The following is a 22141-nucleotide window of genomic DNA, read 5'->3' as shown; positions in this document are numbered from 1 at the left end:
GTATTATGGTTCTTGATCGTAAATTGTGCCTTCCAACTGCATATCACTGTTTTTGGATGTTTCTGCATACATTTTGCCATATAAACTTCCAACGAGTTTAGCACTGCCCAAACGTTGACCGATTTGGCTGAAATTTTGTCCAGATCATCAGGGTATCAAATTGAAAAGAATAAGAGGGCGGCCCATCAAAAAATTTGAAAAAGTGTTTTTTGAGCCACCCTGCTTGTCATTCTACATAACGACCCATATTGTTTCTTCTAAATGAGTATGTAGCCACCGCAGGCCCTCTTGGAACCTGTTCCAGAATTACCGTTCTGGTTGATATCCATACTATGGTCTCAACTACATGAAAAAACATGTTTCCGGAACAATTAAAAAAATGTTGATACCCATATTGCCAGCGTTTCTTTTAAATGAATTTTGGCCACTTTAGGTCCCACGGGAACCTGTCCTAAAATTACCGTTCCCGTTGATAATCATCCTATGGTCTCAACTACAAGGAAAACATGTTTTCGGAACAAATCCAAGAATTTTCATACCCATATTGCTAGGGTTTCTTCTAAATGAATTTGTGGCCACTCTAGGGGTCACGGGAACCTATTTCGGGATATTCGTTCCGAGAGCAAATGATCAGCTGTTCTTCATACGTTCTGAAGTCATAATCTTCGAATTTTCTACGAAACTGGTAAATCAGGATACAAGACATCATCATTCGGTTTCTATAACTTCAGCATATCCATTTTAGAGACATAATCTAGCTAATCCGGAATTCCGGTAAGAAGGTAAACCGAATCGGTTCAATGTGACATAGATCGGATAGAGGACGAATTTTTGAATCCATAGCCAACAGAATCGTTCAAATCGGTTGAAAACTACCAAGAACGTGGGTCACCGAGTACCCTATCGGTACGTTACGGGGTAAACATATTCCTCCCCAAGCCCTAACCCCCGCCCGCCCTTACTGAATCTTCTTCGATTGGCGATTGCTTCTCAATGAAGCGTGTTGGTGAATCGCGATGGCGGTTTGCCGACGGGGTCACTTGATTGCCGGTAGCTTGACGGACCGGCTGGTGGATTCCGTCCACTTAGAGGTCCCCCGGCCTCCTCGGACCGATATAGTGACGGATCGTCCGCTTCTGGCCGGTTGGCGACTGCCAGGAATCTTTCGTCCATATGAAATGAAGCGGTGCGCTTGGGTGCGCGGAATTCGCTGCGGGTTAAATATAAAGCCAATCTGATTGTTTCACTTTAATTCCAACAACCGCACACGAATAACACGCACACTTGATTTGCCTACAGCAATTGTAACACACGAAACACTAACAACAAACGTGTACTCTAAATTAATGATTTCGTGTGTGTTACTTCTACGTAAATCGTTTAATTACAATGATATGGAAATGCTAATATCATCTTCCAAACTTGGACGTACATGTTCATGATAGAATTAGAGGCGAAAGTATAGAATTGATAGTTCCGTTAGGATACGGCAGGCATGAAGAATGTTTTTATAGAAGTCGATTTGAAAGCGAGCGGAGTACGGAGTACGAACATGTACGTCCAAGTTTGGAAGATGATATTAGCATTTCCATATCATTGTAAATCGTTTAACTTCACGTAGAAGTAACACACGAAATCATTAATTTAGTGTACTACCCTTGGTGGGGGCATCCATCAATTCAGCTGTTATTGGTCGACGGTACAGCAGCAGTGCCTTTCTCTGCTTTGTTCTCTCCGAGGCAGCCAAGTTGGTTGCGACGAGACGGACGCAATGAGAAAAACAGAACTGTGCAATAAAAATCCTATTCGACTAAATGCTGATGTCATATTAGAAATTTGGAGACAGTACTCGTCGATAGCAAATCCTTCCGCACGCGATGGCATATGAGCAAGTCAAACCACCTTCCTTTTGCCAGTGGAGATATATCAGCTTCCACACTGATATTCTTCCCTCCCCCTTCATACGGGAGCTTGGCAGAAGGAAGGTCGTGCGATATGTGCCATCACAAATATTGCCCTCCGCTCGCTTTCAAATCGACTTCTATAAAACATTCTTCATGCCTGCCGTATCCTAACGGAACTATCAATTCTATACTTTCGCCTCTAATGCTATCATGAACATGTACGTCCAAGTTTGGAAGATGATATTAGCATTTCCATATCATTGTAAACGTGTACTTCCAACTCCTTGGAGAATCACGGACGAAAATGATCAAGTCTGTAAATCATCAGATTAAGGAAGGTGGGACTCGGACACAACTGGAAATACATCATTTCCCGACCCCTTTGTGTACAATCGTGGCTTTATCGGCACGATTGATAACTTGACCAGATAGTCGCGCTGCTATCCCTTTCCCACCTTATCCAGGAAACAAATGGCCTCGACCTTGGAAAGCTTGGCTGCTTGATTAATGCTCGCTTGCCTATGCCAAGGGAACATTATATCCAAGTTTATTGGCGATTTAAAGATTTGTATACTTACAATCTATCTTATTTGCTACATCTATTTACAAACTATATACAAAATTACTGAATGCTACAAGGTACCAGGGTACCCAGTCGGTAACTTAAGGGTTCAAGAGGCTCGGAAGCCTCCTTCCAAGAAGCTCGAAAGCCTCCTTTCAAGAGGCTCGGAAGCCTCCTTTCAAGAGGCTCGGAAGCCTCCTTTCAAGGGGCTCGGAAGCCTCCTTCCAAGAGGCTCGGAAGCCTCCTTTCAAGAGGCTCGGAAGCCTCCTTTCAAGAGGCTCGGAAGCCTCCTTTCAAAAGGCTCCGAAGCCTCCTTTCAAGAGGCTCGGAAGCCTACTTTCAACTTCAGATGCTCGGAATGATTCTTTCAAGAGGCTTGGAAGCTTTCCCTCGAGAGACTCAGATTTCTTCTTCGGAATTCTCCTTCTTGGAAGCCTGCTTTAATTAGGCACAGAAGCATCATTTCAAAATACTCAGAAGGCTCAGAAGCGTCCTTTCAAGATGCTGAAAAGTCTCCTTTCAAAAAGCTCGGAAGCTTCCTTCCAAGAAGCTCGGAATGCTTCTTTCAAGAGGCTTGGAAGCCTCGTTTCAAGAGGTTTGGAAGCCTCCTTTCAAAAGGCTCGAAAACCTGCTTTCAAAAGGCTCGGAGGCCTCCTTTAAAGAGGCTCAAAAGCCTTCTTTAAATAGGCTCGGAAACATCTTTTCAAAAGACTCGGAAGCTTTCCTTTGAGAGACTTGGAATTTTTTTCAAAGAGGCTTGAAAGCCTGAAAGAGGCTCAGAAACGTCCTTTCAAATTACTCATCCCTTGTTTTAAGAGGCTCGGAAGTTTCCTTTCGAAAAGCTCGGAAGCCTCCCTTCAAGAGGCGTGGAAGTTTACTTTCAAGAGGCTCGAAACCCTTCAAAAGTCAAAGTCCTATAGGAAGCTTGATATATAAACTAAATTGGAATTGGGAAGTTGCACGGAATAAAAAAAAATTAGACAACTTTTTGGAGAGCCATATATTTCGTTAGTTTTCAGATCCGTTTTTCATATACCTATCTCATGAGTTATGCTTATTTCCATTCACTGCGAACAAAATAGTGGAGTTACTAAACTAATGTAAAAGTTTGAAAGGAGTAACTCTCAATAAAAAGGTTGAGAGCCGCTGTTCTACAAAGTTATAACGTAGCTTATTTCAATAAATTTGGCTAAAAAATTTGTTTAGCTCTGAAGTTGGCTGATTCATGGCAATTATACTTACATGGATTGGGGTGTTCTTCAAAAAACAGTATTTTCGATATCCCTTTTTTGTTTTCAATTTTTTTGAACAAGTCCCCTCCAGATGATTTAAAAGCTCGAAAAAAACTATTGATGTATAAATATGCTAAATATCTTTTGCAGATAAAAATCTATACTCGCTTTTCATAAAAAAAAATAATGACAGCAAAATAAAATTTCCATGAAAAATTAGATCCTTTCTCTAAAGAATTAAGAAATTTCCAATATAAGCAAAAAATTATAAAATTTTCCCAAATAATGCAAAATAAACAATTAAGAATATTCCACAGAACAAACATAAATAAGCTTTTATAAAACTAAAAATTGCAATTGTAAAAGAAGAATTATCCATAAAGAAATCTAAATTTTTCATTGAAATCTATATAGGGGGAAAGACGGCTTTGGCAGGTTTTGTTCTATTATTGGCAGGGGGTTTTTGTCGACCAAATTTTATGAATTTTGGCCACAATATTCTTTGATATGCAAAGAATGTTTAGGCCAAATTTGAGCCTAGTCAGTCATAAAAAACCCCATGCCAATAATAGAACAAAACCTGCCAAAGCCGTCATTCCCCCTACCTACATAAATCTATATACATAAACATTAATTTCTGTCTGTCTGACCCTCATAATTTGTATGCGAAGGTTTTTTGGGCAGGTAAAGGATCTCAAGATGGTTCGAGACCCCTCCTCCCTTTGGAAACACAAATTTCTTCATAACTCGATAACTAATTAAGCAAATGGAACCAAATCTGGCTTATGGAGGTTTTGGAAGGGAAGATATATTTCTGCGATGGTTTGAAACCCCTCCTCTATCTGAAAAGGGGGCTCCCACACAATTGAAACAGAAATTTCTGCATAACTCGAGAATTAATCACAGTAAATCAATATTAGGCGAAACAAAGTTTGTCGGGTCTGCTAGTAAACAAATAAATCAATATTAGCAATGAACGATTACCAAATTTTCCACAACATAAATACTTTTTTTCCTAAAAAAAAAAAAAAAAACTTTGTTTTAAGAGAAAGGCAAAAATACGCAAAATGATTAATAAAGAGCAATTATAAAATAGGAAAATTTCCATTAAAAAATAAAGAAACGCAAGAAAATTGATCAAATTTTCCGTGAACAATAAACGCTTTTAAACGCGTTTATTAAAAAAAATGATCAGTTTTATTCCTTTTTTGTATTTTCATGAAAATTATCATATTTTTTTATTGCTCTTTATTATTATTTTTTGTGTACGTATAAAAATGTAGAGAAAAAATTAATTTTTGGAAATTTTTGTAATATTTTGGTAATATTTATTTATTTATTGAAATTTTATATTTTTATCAATGAGAATTTCAAATTTCCTGATGGGAAATCCTTCTTCTATAATTGCAATATTTGTTTTAAAAGTTCTAATTTATTTTAGTTTGTAAAGAATTCTTAATTGCTTATGAAAATTTTGCATTATTCAGCGAAATTTTATATTTGTTTATTGATTATTTCCTGATTTATAAATTCCTAATTTTTTTGAGGAATAAATCAAAAATCAAAATAAAACAGATCGAAAATGTTGTTTTTTTTAGAGACACCCAAATCCTAGTAGGTAAACTTAAGAACTTAAGACCTACGCCCAAGAGACACCCAAATCCTAGTAGGTAAACTTAAGAACTTAAACTTAAAAAGTTAAGACCTACAGAAAATATATATATATATCAAAGGTGTTTGGAGTAAGCTGCGCTACTATGTTATGATACATAGTCATATTGATAAAACTCGAGATACAAAAATAATAGGGGACCTGTCCCGATCCCGATCTCACTGACCATATATTCATCTCATCGCGAGACAAAAAAATACAGGATCAATTTTGTCGCTTCATCACAAAAATAAGACACAAATCAAATTGTTTTCCATTGCTTTGTGTTTGATGGGATGAATATCGGAGCCATGAGATGAATTCCAGGAGCAGTTCCCCTATATCTCCAATTTTTAACATAATGAAGAACATGAGTTGTTGTTTCAGAGGCTGTGCGAGCAAAGGCGTAGGATTGCCAATCCGAAGATGGCGAGTTCGATTCACGTAAAAAAATAACCCTATATGTTATGGCAAAAAACCATTCGAAAATACTTATACTCATTATTCCACCTAATGAATGATCCTATATCAAAATGCTAATAATATTCATAAGTTAATGAAAAGTATAAGTTTCGGAATGTATGTGACTAATGCGATGTATAAGTCTTTTCTTATACACATCATTAGGCGCTTGCATTGGCAAAAAAGTATTAGAAATATTGATAACTAGTCGACCCGGCAGACGTTATACTGCATAGTAGGCGAAAATGCGCGTTGTAAACTTTCCATGCGATTATTAATTTTAGTTTTTCACGATTTACTCCATCTTACCCATGATTTCCGCATGAGGAAGTATCATATAAACCCGTCGGAAACGATAACGAAAATATCTGCTGAAAGAACGAAGAAAATGTATTCAGCCGTTTTCGAGTTATGCGGATACGAACACAGACCATTTCATTTTTATTATATAGAAGAAGATAAATAACATTAAATTTTTTTACGTGTTCTCGGTCCGGTCTATGATGTTTTCGGGTGGGAAACATTCTCGACTCCCTGACCATAGTGTACCCATTGTACTTGCCACACAAAATAGAATTGAAGAAGAGAAAATTCCTTCAAATGCTGTGAAAAGTGAAGTGAGTTTTATAGAAAAAAAACTGCAGCTACAACGTCACCCGTTGGAATATCGCAAAGTGGTCTTCAAATCGCCGCATATAAGTGGACTAGCGAGTTTGTGTTCACCGTTTGTCTCAAGTCGGATTCGTACTATCGAAGCTAAACTTAACGAAGCCGTCAATTTCCAGTTGGTGGATGGCTGGTGTTACAGATTTGGTGAGGTTTCGGTGTTGAACTTAATCTGTAGGTTAAAAAAAAACACCTTAATAAAGATAAAAAAAAATTGGTGAGGTTTGACTGTACCGTTATAGAGCGCCAAAAGTCAAAATAATCAAGGCTTATTATGTTTTTTTTTCGAAATCAGTGACCATTCTCAGTACTAATCAAGTGAATGGACCTGTGAAAAAAACTGAGTAAGTCAATCTACGTTTTGAAAAGTCATGCGACGATTGTCAAAATTCGGGCCGAAGTTGCTTCGTGAAGGTGAATATTTTATGCTCTGATTGTAACAGTAGTGAAGACATTTGAAAATATTCGTTAGGACATGAATTGTTGCCGCACCTTTGGTGCAATACAAACAGCACAGTAATTCTGGTGAAGCAATCGGCAGTTCCCATCGCCTATAAAGCCGCACCAAACTGATGATATCCAAACGTCACGATCATAGTGCAGAAGCAGAAGTAATTTGTATTGTCTTTATCATGAGCGGTAGTTTTCTTTAGGTATGTAGTAGGGTTTCTTACCCCATTTCCGGCCTAACTTGCATACGACTGCATTATTTAATTGATATTTATGACAGGAAGCAACTTTTCCTGAATTTTGTGGGCTGTATAATACTGCATTGAGGTTCACTTATGATTAAAAAATAGCTATCCGTGCTAAATATCCTTCAAAAAAGCTTTTATTTGATTTTAATTAACGAGGTGCAGCCAGCCACCTGACATGACGCCATGTTTTTGCAGCCAACATCTCAAAGTAAAATTTATGGTCGTGTTTGTGTTGTTTCCCAACATCTGATTTGATTCCCATTGGGATCCAGAAATGTCAGTGGGGACCAGTCGCGCAATGTTGGCTGCAAAACAAGCCCATTGTGCGAGATATGGATGACACCCACCTGGGTGCAGCACTCATTTCAGTCATAGCGATTTAATTTCCGGCCCACTTCCAAACTAGTTCTCGGCCTATTCAAAATTTCGCTCAATCTCTCAATTTATTACTCTCTTTTTCTCTCTCGGGACGGTTAAAAATGCGACGTAAACAAAAATATGCACGTTCCACGACAACAAGATGCCATTCATAATCATTTTTATTTGGTTGAGAAGATATATTTACTCATCCAAATTTCTTCCAAATACTTAAAAACAATATTTTTTTCACCTTTTGAAATCGAGAGAATTATACATAACATGATAGCGTCAACGAAATAGACAGTTTTCCTATTAACAATGAAGGATCATTTTCATACTCCTAACTTTTTGGCAACACGGTGCGGCAAGAAGTTCTTGGGCCGAGGTGATTTTTTGTTCGGTTTGAGGATACATTTTAAAATGTATTCTAATGTGTTTAAATAAGTTCTAGTGAAACGAAAAATTAGGAAGAATTGAAGCGCGTGTGTTTAGAATTATGGTGCGGTGATTAACAGCTTCAAGCAATGGTTGTATCGAGCACTGTGACGATTTTCAGGTAGGTGTTTATTTGATGATACCGTTTTGTAAAAGTGGAAAGAATCCGGCTCAGTGGTGTGGCATCAGAGAGCGAACTTTTGAAATCTACATTTTTATTCTCTACAATTGGATCAATTAGGAGTAAAACAAGTGATTGAAAAATATTGAGTATTGTGAAAAATAAATGGGGGACTTTTTAAAAATTATCAATCATGAACCTACGGCTTTCAAACAGTATAAATCATTAGTTTTCTGTGCAGTGAGCCGGGAATCGGGTCCATAGGCCCAAGTAGTGATTTACCCTATGTGCCAAACGTTTCTCTGCAGTAAAGAGAACGTATTTAGGATATTTAATGAGTTTTATCAATGTGCTGATTGTTAGAAGGTAAGATTACACAGAAATGTAAATTATTCACAATCTCCTCAAATGTAATATTTACTAATTAGTTTAATATATCTGCAGCTTTGAAGCTGCCAAGTAGGCAACTACAAGACCGTGTTTTCTTCTTTGGCTTACGCTAAAGAGTGATTTTTTCAGTGTTAGAAGTTCATCACTTAGGATTCACCTGAAGTTGGCTGAACGAATCTTCTATATAATAAAAATGAGTTGAGATTTGCTTCCTGACGTCCTGATTTAACTCGCGAACGGGTTGACCGATTTGCAAGATTTTTTCCCTAATCGATTCGTTTTGGGATCCGCAGGTTTGTATATATAAAAACTTGGCGAATTTAACGGGGAAATGTAAAAAAATCATTAGAATACAATTTTGGGTCAGCTTTTAAGGAAAACAAGACAAATGCACGGGAATTGATCTAGAGTGCGGTGCTACATTGTGACATTTGCAAAATATTTATATCTATTGTCAAATGCACCATCGCTAGAATTTGGAGTTATGTAGGGTTTTTGATAATAACTTTAACCGCCTTAATCAGGTTTGTGTCTGTGATGATCCACAGCCTACGTAACATGTTTGTTTCCCCACAAAGTGTCTCATCACGATTTCACTTCCAATATGCCGAATGCAGTCTCACGTTCCACCAACTATGGTTTCAAATAGAGACATTTTATATGGCCATTATTGGATATAAATTAGCCATTTCTCTTGGAAACTGTTTTCGATTGCAACCTGCTCATCTCAACGAGATGGGAAAACAAACAAAACCTTGTCGGCAATAATAAATTTCTGAAATGGGTTTGAAAGACGCAAATGAAAAATATTTCGTCTTCCAATAGTCGATTTGTGGCATTACATCCCTAAGTTGGGTCATTGTCAACTCAAAGGTTCGTGTTCAATTAGCTGTTCTACAGCTTTTCCACACATCTAAGAGGAGCCAGCCTCTTAGTTGAAGATAAAAAAAACTTTTCCAAAAAAATATGCAACCCGATTATATGGTTTACAAAAATAATATTATAACGTTATATTCACTACCCGCACCCGTTACCTTTGTTGTTGACTTTCAAGTTGGAAGACGCATACCGAGGAGCCAAAGGAATCCCACTTCTCGTCCGCGGACGATCCAGTTCGATTTGCAATAGAACATGCAGAACGAAGGGAATCTTCTCTTTGCTGTGAAATTCCACTTCGTCGTCGCGAACTTCTTCGAAGAAGGCATTGTAATCACGATTGAATCGAGACGGTCCTAATCGATATCTCGTGAGGCTCCAACTATGCTGATGGAGCAGCGTGCTACGTCGATTCTGTTTTTGTTGTGAATGCAAAAAAAAGCATCAGAGTCAGCATGTAAACGTGCGGGAAACGTTTTGCAAGGAAGACGATTTGTTGAGGAGGATTCTGCTCATAGACACCGTGTGCCGTATGCGGCTTGCATTCGATGGTTGTTACGTAGTATTACAACGTTTCACTACAAATAAATGGACGGTATCTTCTAGCTGAAGCTGCGAATGAGGGGCGTATTAATGGCGGCTACACAGAACAGTGGCGCCAGGTTATCTCTTGTTCGACAACCATCCCAACTACTTAAAACGGCAGCATGTAAGCTTTCGACAAAGTTCTAAAAGGTGAGACCGGTACATGGTAAAGCACTTCATTGTTGACGAGTTGTTGACCACTCGCAAGAAACTTGTTTGACTAATATGCTTTTGCAATGCGGGGGTGTTGTGTTAGATGAGTTACCTTTCTTGTACAACACACTTGCACTAGAAGGGTATATATCGATTCCTAATTATATGAAGCGATACCCTTATATCAAGTTTTAAATGTTTTTCGATTTAGTATCATGTATTTCTGATGATACCTCTAAACACGTATAGCGCATTGTAACTGTGTTTCTACGCAAAGTTTTTTTTTATAATGTTTATAATGATAACTTTCAATCCCATAAGAGAATACGGTCTCCGGTTTTGACAATCAATTTGCAATACATATTTTTGCCATTTTTAGCAAAAGGAGTCTTCTTCTTCTTCTTGTTTAATGGTTCTACATTCCAACTGTAATTTGGCCTGCTTTGCAACTTAGTATTCCATTAGAATATCCTCAGTTATTATTGAAAGCTTTTATACGACTGTCATTGCAGGAGTACGTATCTTGTGTGGCAAGTACAATTGATATACTATGCCTAGGGTGTCGAGAAAGTTTCCAACCCGATAACATCCTAGACCGGACCGAGAATCGAGCTCACCATCTCCGGATTGGCAATCCTACGCATATGCTCGCAAGGCTACTGTAGGCAAAAAAAATATTTAGACTCTATCTGAAAGATCGTCTGTAGTAGGAATTAAATGTAAGTATAATTTTTGTGGGGTGTCGGTATACAACAACAATATTGTTCTGTACACGCTTCCAAATACAAGCTCTACTCTATCAAAGAACAGTAAACAGCACCATAGCAATTATTACAAACAAAATGCCAAAGCAAAACTTCTCACCTGACTCGATCCAATAAATCATACCCACTGTAACGAGACACCCATTTGTGTCACTGTTTGCCATTTGAATCTGTCCCATTTCGCGCAAACGATCATTCTCATTCTCGCCTGGCTTCGTTTCTGGGGTTGCACTAATTCAACGACTTACTTTACACTATTCGATCTGAACCTGTCGGGGCCGCCGACCAACGCCTCCCAACCCAAATATGGACGTCTTCCCCGCATGTACAAATCACTTACCGGATCGTCGCCGATTGGTGGCTGGTGGCCGGTATGTCCATATTCCTCAAGTGCGCTAAAAGCGGTCGAAGTCGTGCTCGTGAATTGATTAATTACAAACGGTGTTTATTCCTCCCTTTACGATAAATTAAAACAAATAAAATACACCGCACTTGGTTTGAATGCCGCCTGCCTGCCCGTTCCCGATGTGCATTGCACGGGAGAGGGCGTGATATGGGTGAGTTCCGTATCCCCCCATCCTCCACTTCCAGAGCGCTGCCACGCCACGTGGCAGGGGGTCGTGATTTCAGGTGTTTTACCATAAATCGTTTAATTTAATCCGTTTAGCTCGAACCGGGAAATATGAACACCATAACGCACCGCAATATAACCTGCTAGCTGCTCCGGAGTCGTTACGCCGCACGCCCATCGGTAGGTAATGGTGGATCGGGTTCATTCTATTGGCGTCGCCGCCCGTCGCTCCCCCAATGACACAAGTGGTCAACGCGATATCGGGTTTAGATAAATTTCCATACGTCACGCCAGGATTTGGTTCGCGGCGGTCATTTATCATCAGGTTCGGTTTCATTAGGTGATATTAATTATGAGCTTTCCTCTTGTTGACCTGGCGGCAAAAGCTTTCAAATGAGAGATTACGTCTAGTAGAGATCCTGGTATGATGTTTTTCAGTAAATCCACTATATTGAAATTCATGCTTCGGTATTCTTTATGTTTTATTCGAATCATCGACTTATTCTTGCAATCTAATGTCAGCTGTATCGCATAGCTGCATATTACAATAACCTGCGAGTAATATCGATTAAGCTTTTAATAATTGCAGTCAGAATTGTTCTTATTCGACTTCCACTGCCTTCTACACATACCGTAGAATTGTTTTAACCACAGTTCGTGCACTTCCAGACATCAAATCACATAATAACAATGTAAATTTTTAATGATATGTTCACTAATAATAGTAATTATAATTGCACTTCAAACGGTTTACTTATGCAAATCCATCTAGCACCTGGGTTGGTGCGGACTCGGTTAACGTCCGTTTAGCAATTGTGGGTACTCTCATGTGCGGCACTACAGTGCACTTAATGTTGAGCAATTTTGCCAACCTTCCGCCCCCACTGGAGCCCCTCTAGCGCCAGTTTGAGTTACTTTATGCCCTCCGTCTCCGTTGTCTCGCCGATCGTTAGTCGAACGGACAACAGTCTTTTGGATCATGTCCGTCTCGATGGTGCGGGCGGTTGCTGTTCAGTCACTTCGCGAACTTTTAATTAACACATAAACGGTCTCACCGAAGTTCTATTATTTTTTCCATATTTTTTTTCCAGACCTCTGTTGTTTCATTACCTAGCGCAGCAGCAACGAACTTTCCATTCCCCTTAAATTGCAACAAGTTAGTGTAAATGAAATCACAAAACAGTACCCCAAGCGATCTCTGGCCGACATGTAGCCTAAGTACGAGTCGCGCTCTGGCAAGTGTGAAAAACTGGCTATACGCTATCCCCTGGATCAGATACAATTCTGCTTCAGGTGAATTTCATGGGCGTACCATATTGGATCACTTTCCGTCTCGTTGCAAGCAGTAACATGTTGTTTGGTTACACCAGACACCCCTCCGCACCCTTCCTAGTGGCTCAGCGTACAAAGTTTCCGCTCACACCCCGTTCGCTCAAATCTGTGATCTCATTGACGTTGTTTGCCGGAGGTCCCAATGGGCAACAAAAATCCAAACAAAGTCAGGTGTATTTCTTCGGATCCGTCGCACCTCCTAGCTCTCCAGCAGGTCGGCGAAGCTCTAACAGGCACACAGCCTAGTCTGTAATGATCTTTAATGTCGGGCTCATTAAATTCCACGTTTGATTGTTGTTGCTCGCACCAGTCAGTTTCGAATCGCCCAGTGCAGTCTTACACCATATTCCTCCCCGGGTCGGTACCAATGGACCACTGTACGGTATGAACCTGTGAATAAATACGACCCAGAGGTATGAAGTAGATACGTGATTTGCCTCCCCTTTTGGGCTTTGCTTGATTATTGTTATTATTTCTATTACTTCTGCACCTTCTACAGAGTGGCAGACGCCTTTTGGAAGTGAATCAAGGAACAGGTAGTGCAGTCTGTGAAGGGCCGCGCGACCGCTGTTGCTGCTGCCGGGTTGCATTGCAATTGATCTTGAGAAATGGTTGTTGATTAGCCTGAAAAACTGCTACATATATGCACCGATTAATAATAGAATTGTAAGCGACAAGGCTGCTTGCAACATGGCCTAGGTTAACTGAGAGTGGAAATATTATTGATTTTAAAGCGGTCCTATGCCTAAACTTTCCATATAGCACCATATTTTACTATGATATCAATTTGCACAATTGTTGAATAAATATTTAAGGGAGAAGAAAAATTAGTGTGTAATTGCAAATTGGTCTTAGATCCGCTAGCGCTTGATAATCTAGTAGAGAAATATGCTCTAAGTGAAGACTGCTTCCACGTCTTAGCTGAAACGAGTTTCATGGGTATTTTTACCTCATGCAACAGTTAAACAATATATGTAGTAGATGCCATCCTCAAATTGTAGAAAATCTCAATCATTTTGATAATATTTACATTTAAAAGTACGAGAAAGGCAAAAAGTCGTGATATTTCGTTGCTGGTGAATTCATGAGGCCTTTTAGCTGGCAACTCTTAGGAAACAACGCACCACACGTCGGCGAATCAGCATTCTGGTATGGACAGTGCGTGGAGACGCGTAGTACATTGTGAGTTAGTCCCAATATGGCATTTTGCCTCGCCGAAATGTTGGATGTTTCATCGAAATGTGGAAAATAAAACCGTAAATCTTCCAACCTACCTAACCTACCAAATTTAAGGTCTAGCTATATTAAGGCCACACACTGCTCAGAAAAATAAGAAATTTGTCCAACACTAACTTCAACTCGTATTTTACTAGATTACCTTTATCTAGATGTCATATATAGGGAATGCAACGTTTTAAAGTAACATTCACATTATTTAGAGCCTAAATGAGAGTATATCGGAAAATGAAAAGCAAATATTTTTTTTTTCGTTCTCATTTATTTTAGATAGGGGAAACGACGGCTTTGGCAGGTTTTGTTCTATTATTGGTGTTTTTGTCGACCCCCTGTTTTTGTCGACCAAATTTTGTGAAATTTGGCCACAATATTCTTTGATATGCAAAGAATATTTAGGCCAAATTTGAGCATAATCAGTCATAAAAAAAACCCCTGACAATAATAGCCGTCATTCCCCCTATTTTGGACATTTGAAGAAAATATTGATCAGAAATACGAAAAGAAGGGGTTTCTTACCCCATTCCTGGCATAACATGCGTGAAACTGCATTATTTTATTGATATTTATGATAGGAAGCAACTTTTCCTGAGTTTTGTGGGCCATGTAATATTTCAATGGGGTTTACTTCTGCTTAAAAATAGCTGTCCTTAGTATACATCGTTTGAAAAATCTTTTTAATGATTTAAATCTCCGAGGTGTACCGCTTATTTCAGTCACAGAGACTGCTTTTCCGACAAACTTCAATTCAATTCCCGGCTTAATAAAAATTCACTCAATTTCTCAACATCTTTATCCTACCTTTCCTCACGGAACGGTAGAAAATGCGACGTAAACAAAAATATGAGCGTGCCACGACAGCAACGTTATGCCAGATCGTATTATTCATATGATTTTTCATTTGTTTGAGAAGTAACATTGACTAATTGAAATTTCATTTAAATAAACACTTAATAAACTTTTTTTTAATCAAAAGAATTATAAATAATATTCTAGCGTCAACGAATTAGACAGTTTTGTTATTAACGATGAAGGATTATTATTATATTAAAAAAGCTGCTTGCATTTTGGCAGCACGGTTTGGTAAGAAGTCCTCGTACCAAATTAAACTTTTCTTATACGAGGATACATTTTTAATTAAATTTTAATATGTTATATAAGTTCTAGTAATACGAATTAATAGGAAGGAAAAAGTGCGTGAGTTAGTTTAGAATTCTTGTGTGGTGATTAACAGCTTCAAGTAATGATTCTATCGAGAACTGTGACGATTTCCAAGTAGATGTTTATTTGAAGATACCGTTTTGTAAAAGTAAAAAAACTCTTTTTGGCACAGTGGTGTTGTAGCTAAGCGCGGAAGTTTCAAATCTACTTTTTTATTTTCTATAATTGGATCAATCAGCAGTAGAATAGATGGTTTTGTATTGTGCAAGATAAAGGGGGACTTTTTTTTTAAATTATTACCGATAAACCTTGCGATTTACCCTATCCCTATGTAAAACACTGTGAGTACTCGTTTAACAATAGAAAAGGGCCTACAAATAAAAAGTAAGCAAATTTTAAGTAAGTTTTTGACACTCTGCGATAGCATCCTCTAAAAGCTACTAATCATATAAAAATGTTTCGTATCTTCGATTGAATTAGTTGGGAAAAACTATTTTCGATTGAAGTTTGCTTGTCATTCCACTCGTTTGCTTCCATTCCACTCGTTTTTTCCCTGCCAAAAACAAGCGTTGACCAACTTCGGAGTCGATAACGGGATTTTTTTCCTAACCGTCCTCGGCCTGGCCCGAGAAAAATTCTCTCTGCCAAAAAGCCATATTCCATATTTACGTTTGAAAAGTACTCTAAGAGTGAAATCAGGAGTGATTCAGTTTCATTTCAAATTTTCGACCACTGCACTATGGTCCAGGATACAGATTTACGCGGAAAGATGCATTTTACGCCAAAACTATATTTTATAGAAAAAACTGATGTTCTACAAAATTGTTCGAAATAGTAAGGCCATCATTATGGTTCTACCATATCATAAAATCATCCCATCATACCCATCATAAAAAAAATAGAAAATATTTTTTTTATTTCTCGGAATATTAACATGTTACGTTCTACAAAGTTGTAGCGTAGCTTATTCCAATCAATTTTGCTAAAAAAACTTTTTCTGTAGCTCTTAAGTTGGCTGATTTAGAGCAATTTTACCTAATTGGATTAGGGTGTACCTCAAAAAAACAGTATTTTTGATCTACTTTTTTTTGTTTTAGATTTCTCGAAAAAGTCGTCCTCAGGTGACTTTTACAGCTCAAAAAATGCAACTTTTGATGGGTAAATATGCTCAATATCTTTTTCCGATCAAAAGTTATAATCGTTTTTGTGTCAAAATTACATTTTTTTCATAAGTTGATATCTCCGGTTTGGGCAGACCAAAAAAAATATATTTACACGGCATTTGAAAGAGAAATTAATATTCTTTATTATGTCAAAAAATCGGGGATATGTTATTTTTTTATCAAATAAATTAATATAACTCGACAACAGAAGAAGATACAGACGATATTCTTATAGCAAAACACGCGTTTTGAAAAGCCCCAAAAGTCTTCAGAAGATGACATTTGTGAGAAATGGAAAATAGAAAAACTACAGCTCATACACTTTTTATAAATTTTATCATTATCATCGTATTGCAAGATTTACGAGAAAAAACGCATTTTCGGTCTGAAGCATACTTTTAAGAAACAAAATTTGTTCTACAAAGTTGTTCTGGATACTTGGGCCCTTATTATAGAGTTACCGAAAAATAGGGTGGGCCATTTTATAAAAATGTGAAATTTAATTTTTGTAGCTCTTAAGCTCACTTGTTTAGAGTAATCTTACTTACCAGGATTAGGGTGTCCCTCAAAAAAGAATATTTATGATCTGCTCATTTCATTTTTTATTTTTCACGGATGTCACCTTCTGAAGACCTTTGGGGCTTTTTAAAACGCGTGTTTTGCTATAAGAATATCGTCTGTATCTTCTTCCGTTGTCGAGTTATATCAATTTATTTGAAAAAACATGATTTTAGTAAAATTAGTGAAACTTGAGATAAAAAAATAACATATCCCCAATTTTTTGACATAATAAAGAATATTAATTTCTCTTTCAGATGCCGTGTGAATATATTTTTTGGTCTGCCCTAACCGGAGATATCAACTTATGAAAAAAATGTAATTTTGACAGAAAAACGATTATAACTTTTGATCGGAAAAAGATATTGAGCGTATTTACCCATCAAAAGTTGCATTTTTTTGAGCTCTAAAAGTCACCTGAAGACGACTTTTTCGAGAAATATAAAACAAAAAAAGTAGATAAAAAATACTGTTTTTTTCGAGGTACACCCTAATCCAATTAGGTAAAATTGCTCTAAATCAGCCAACTTAAGAGCTACAGAAAAAGTTTTTTAGCAAAATTGATTGGAATAAGCTGCGCTACAACTTTGTAGAACATAACATGTCAATATTCCGAGAAATAAAAAAAATATTTTCTAATTTTTTTTATATGATGGGCCACCCTATTTTTTGGTAGAACCATAATGATGGCCTTACTATTTCGAACAATTTTGTAGAACAACAGTTTTTTCTAAAAAATATAGTTTTGGCGTAAAATTCATCTTTCCGCGTAAATCTGTATCCTGGACCATAGTGCACTGTTCTAGTTTGAATCTGGGGCAAAATAGAACAAACTCGCTGGTTTCCCCAGCAGTGTTCCATTCATGTTTTCCAAATTTCAAATTCAAAAAATCATGTTGCTGCCAAGAAAGGCGCTTGATCCGTGGTTTGATCCGTAGATGAAATGACGTGTTCATACACCAAAACAATTGCAAAATATTTGAATCTCGTGATTCAATCGAGGTTCAAATCTGAAGAAAATAGAACTGAGCGTTATTTATTTATTTATTTATTTATTCCTGCTGGGAAAATTAATGTTTCAGATTCATATTCAAACTGACAGCCCCGAACGATTTGAATCACTGCTGATTTTACTCTAAGTAGGCCGTAGAAAAAATGAAAATGGAACTCCAGAACCAAGTGTTCGATAGAAGGCCTGGAAGGCCAACTATCGCATATCATTTATTTATTACCAGACTAAGGCCGAAATGGCCTGTGCAGTACACAAAAGTCTTCTCCATTCATCTCGGTCCATGGCTGCACGTCGCCAACCACGCAATCTGCGGAGGGTCCGCAAATCGTCATCCACCTGATCGATCCACTATGCCCACTGTGCACCTCGCCTTTTTGTTCCCGTCGAATCGTTGTCGAGAACCATTTTCAATCCGGTCATTCCGACATTCTTGCTACGTGCCCGGCCCACCGCAGTCTTCCGATTTTCGTGGTGTAAACGATGGATGGTTCTCCCAACAGCTGATGCAACTCGTGGTTCATTCGCATCCTCCACGTACCGTCCGCCATCTATACGCCACCATAGATGGTACGCAGCACTTTCCTTTCGAAAACTCCCAGTGCGCGTTGGTTCTCCACGAGCATCGTCCAGGTCTCGTATCCGTAGAGAACTACCGGTCTAATAAGCGTTTTGTAGATAACATTGACCTCTCTTGAGCCTCTTCCTATCATGTACTTCGTCTTCGACGTGTTGATGACTAGTCCAATCCGTTTAGCTTCGCTTTTCAGTCTGATATAGACTTCATCCATCCTCTCAAAGTTACGTACCATAATATCAATGTCACCGGCGAAACCAAATAACTGGACGGACTTCGTGCGAATCGTACCAATCGTGTCAATCCCTGCTCTTCGTATTACGGTCTCCAAAGCAATGTTGAAATAGCAGACACGGAAGACCATCACCTTGCCGTAGCCCTCTGCGCGTTTCGAAGGGTCTCGAGAACACCCCTGAAACTCGAACTACGCACATCACCCGATCCATCGTCGCCTTGATCAACCGTGTCAGTTTATCCGGAAATCCGTTTTCGTGCATAAGCTGCCATAACTGGTCCCGATCGATTGTATCATATGCTGCTTTGAAGTCGATGAATAGATGATGTGTGGGCACGTTGTATTCGCGGCATTTCTGCTAACGCGAACACCTGATCTGTGGTAGACCGTTCACCCATAAATCCCGCCTGGTACTGCCCCACGAAATCTCTTGCGATTGGTGTCAATCGACGGCATTAAATTTGGGAGAGTACTTTATAGGACGTTCAGCAATCTGATTGCGCGGTAGTTGCTTATTTTTGTAGATGGGACACACGACACCTTCCATTCACTCCTGCAGCAGAACCTCATCCTCCCAAACCTTGGTAATCACCTCTAGCCTCACCACCGTATTTAAACAGCTCTCCTGGTAGATGGTCAACTCCAGGGGCTTATTCGTTTTTCAGACGGCCCGCCGGCCCGATTCGCAGCCGGAAGTCGTATGTCCTGCGCACGTGCTCCTAGGTTCATTACCATACCGCCACGGTTGTCTGCCACATCGGCATTCAGGTGCTCTTCGTAATGCTACCACCACCTTTGGATTATCTCACGCTCGTTTGTAAGAAAGCCCGTTTATGCCCTTACATTCGCCGTCATACCAGTCATTTCTCTGGTCCGGGGCACTCCGTATGGGCAGAACCCCATCTAGCCGAAAATTTAGACGAAACGGACATACGACCGAAAGTGTCGTTGGAATTAATGACATTTTCGATCAAATAGACAAATGTTTGACAGCAAAAACAACTATTTCGGAGAAACGACAATACCCACAATTGACCAGTGATTAATGTTTCGCTTATCGAGTTTCCACAATTGGAATCCTTATCAATACAACACATAAGTACTACACAATACGACCAGACCAAACGGCCGGCGCCACTAATAGCAAGGCCATTAGATCCAGATTGTGAAACATTCATTATTTTTTTTGGGAAGTTGAATTTTGGGGTTTTGTTTCTATGGAAACAAGCAATTTTATTTTTTAAATTTCCATATTTTTATAATTTCATATTTTTACATTTTAATGTTTTTTTATTTACGTATTTTATACTGTTCGAATTTTACACTTTCATATTTAATATTCAATGTTTTAATATTTTTAGACTATTATATTTCATATTTTTGTATTTCCATATTTATATAATTTCATGTTATTACAATTTCATATTACATATAATATTTTTATATTGTCATATTTTCCATATTTTTATATTTTTCCATATATCACATTATGATGCTTTTATATTTTTATATTTTCATGCTTTCACATTTGTATACCTGTATATGTTCATATTTTTATACTTTTGTATATTTAAATTTCAAATTCCATATTTAAATCTTTTGTATTTTCATATATTTGTATTTTCTTTTCCCATGGTATCATATTTTCATATTGTCATAATTTCTAATATAATTTTCATATATTTTTGTCTTTCTTATACATTTATACTTTCATGTTGTTATAAATTAATTTGTATACCGTGACCTGCCCTAATTCCGCGCATCGCCTAATACCGTGGTTTTCATAAAAAATCAGAACCTTACTAACATGGACATCACATTATTTGGTGAAATGTTCAAACATAATATGTTTGAACATTTCACAGAATAATACGATGTCCATGATAGCCATGTTCTGATTTTTGATGAAAACCACGGTATTAGGCGATGCGCGGTATTAGGGCAGGTCACGGTATTTATATATTTCTATATTTTCAGGTTTCCGTTTTCATATTTTTGTATTTTTTATATTTTTATGATTTAATTTTGTATATGTACTTTAATATTTCCATGTTATATATTTTTGTGTTTCAATATTTTTATATTATCTTATTTTCAGATCTTCATATTGTCATATTTTCAAAATTTTATACTTTAACATCAATTACAAGATACAAAAATATGAGTGCATAGAAGCATGGAGGCGTGCGATTGTAGAAATATTGAAAATTTTAAAATATAAAATTTTCAATATTTTCATATTCTCATGCTTTTATGTTTTTGTGTACTCATATTTTTGTATCTTCATTTTTTAATTTCATGTTTTCATATTTTTTATTTTCATATAGCAATTTTTATTCTTTTATTACATTATATTTTTATGTTTCTTATTTTCATATTATAAAATTTGCATAATTCTAGCTTTTTATTTTTATATTATAGTGTTATGTACCTTCATATTTTCATGATTTAACATTTTCATAGTCCACTATAAAACATCCCAGAAATGAAAGCTTCACAACCTGCCATGTAACATTTATACAGACGACGTCCTGGCACATAACCTGCTATCTGATACTTATAACTAAAAAAATCTATATAATTTCCAGCTTCTTCTACAAGAGATGTACATCCCGAGTTAACTTCGGCTCCTAGTTGATGTTATATTCTACAAATATATATAAAATTTGATATAATTTCTTATCATAATGTTATTCATGTCACTACATATTTATATACAACTACCAAAATAAGAACTTAAAAAGAACGCGGTGCGTATGGTACGGTATGTCCACGCATCCTTCAACCCCTGTAGATTCGTGATATGTATCATGTTGAAGTGAATACTTTAACACGATATATCTCTAAGAATTATCTCTGCGGCAAACACAACGCAGTGGGCCTGGCCGCTTTGAAGTTTATGTCATACCACTGGTATGCTGTGAGCCTCAATATTGACAAGAAAAATTATTGGGCGTCATCTAACTCAATGATTTTCCAGGATGCTTTCTTTGTACTGGCTGCGTTTGTGTTCGATTAGATTAGATTAGATTATGGAAACAAGCAATTAGGATCATACCCCAATGTTGATCTCCTTTGAATTGATTTGATACACTTCCAACAAATATATTGTCGACTCCCTATATCTCGATGTTCTATACCTCGATATCACTCTCTATATCAATGATTTTTACTATAGATAGTAGAATCCACTATGTAGAATATTCCATTATTTGTTCTGATTTGTTCTGGTCATTATTTGTTCAGGCTTCAGTCTCCTTATATGTATATATTCAAATTTTTAGGCAACCAGACCATGTTTGTGCTACAATATTTAAAACCATCAAAAACAATAAATAACATTTGCTTTATTCTCGTTTCTCTTAGCAACGAGCATCTAGCATCCATCCCAATGCTTCTTTTATTTTTCAATACCTATCTTTCTATCTTGATGTCCCTTCAAT

This window comes from Armigeres subalbatus, chromosome 2, assembly GCF_024139115.2.
Source record: "Armigeres subalbatus isolate Guangzhou_Male chromosome 2, GZ_Asu_2, whole genome shotgun sequence".
Taxonomy (NCBI): domain Eukaryota; kingdom Metazoa; phylum Arthropoda; class Insecta; order Diptera; family Culicidae; genus Armigeres; species Armigeres subalbatus.
Note: the sequence above shows the minus strand (reverse complement) of the source record.